Source organism: Mandrillus leucophaeus, unplaced genomic scaffold, assembly GCF_000951045.1.
Source record: "Mandrillus leucophaeus isolate KB7577 unplaced genomic scaffold, Mleu.le_1.0 Scaffold456, whole genome shotgun sequence".
In the NCBI taxonomy this organism is placed as follows: Eukaryota; Metazoa; Chordata; class Mammalia; order Primates; family Cercopithecidae; genus Mandrillus; species Mandrillus leucophaeus.
In genome coordinates, this window is record NW_012104876.1 from 349,752 (window position 1) to 350,615 (window position 864).

Below are 864 nucleotides of genomic sequence, written 5' to 3' on the forward strand. Positions count from 1 at the left end.
CATTTGCCAACCATCCTAATTCTGTCTCCCCTGAGCTGTGCCTGTCTTGTCGACTCCTGGGTCGCCAGAGCCTCGTGCAGAACCCTGCACTTAGTAGGGGCTGGATAAATACCTGCCCAACTTAAAAATATGGACCTTTTCATTTTCAGCAATGAGTGTAATTCCTGAAAACAAAGTTCTGTTTAGAACAAAAGTATGCTGTGTCTTTCTAAAACAACGACAAAGAAGCGGAGTTTGCCGGCCAGTAAAGCTGGTGTTTACACTGGGATGTTTACATTTAGTCTAAGTTTCAAGTTCGCAGCTCGAGCGCCACTGAATCCTGCAGTACAAGAGGCAGGCAACTGCAGCCCCTCCCATCCTTCCCATGGAGTCAAACTCCAGCCAGAGGAAGGTATGAGACCGATAAAGGAGAAGGCTGACACCAGAAAAAAAAAAGTTGGCCCTTTTACCCCTCATTCGTTCATTCATTCGCTCATTCCGCATTAGACACCAGAGCCGGTGCCAGGAGCTTAGGTCACCAAGAAGAACAATATCCGGTGTCCATCCCAGGGAGTCGGAAAGAAACAAGTAAAAGACACGGTTCCTGCGCGGGGGAGGGGCCTTTGGGCGAAGGAGGCGCGTCGTTTTCTCGAAGCCAGAGATATTTGTCCTGCCCGCCCCACCCACTCCCCCAAGATGGCGTCCTCGCGACACCCGCCCGGCCACCTCCGCGAGGGAATATTCCCACGCCTTCCTTCCGTCCCCCTCCCGGGCCGGCCGATTCGCCGGGAACCCCGCGGACCTCAAGGCCCTTGAGGCGTCAGGGGATCCCAGTGGCCCTCGCCCCGCCCCAAGACCGAACCCGGTGGGCGTCGACGCGCGGCA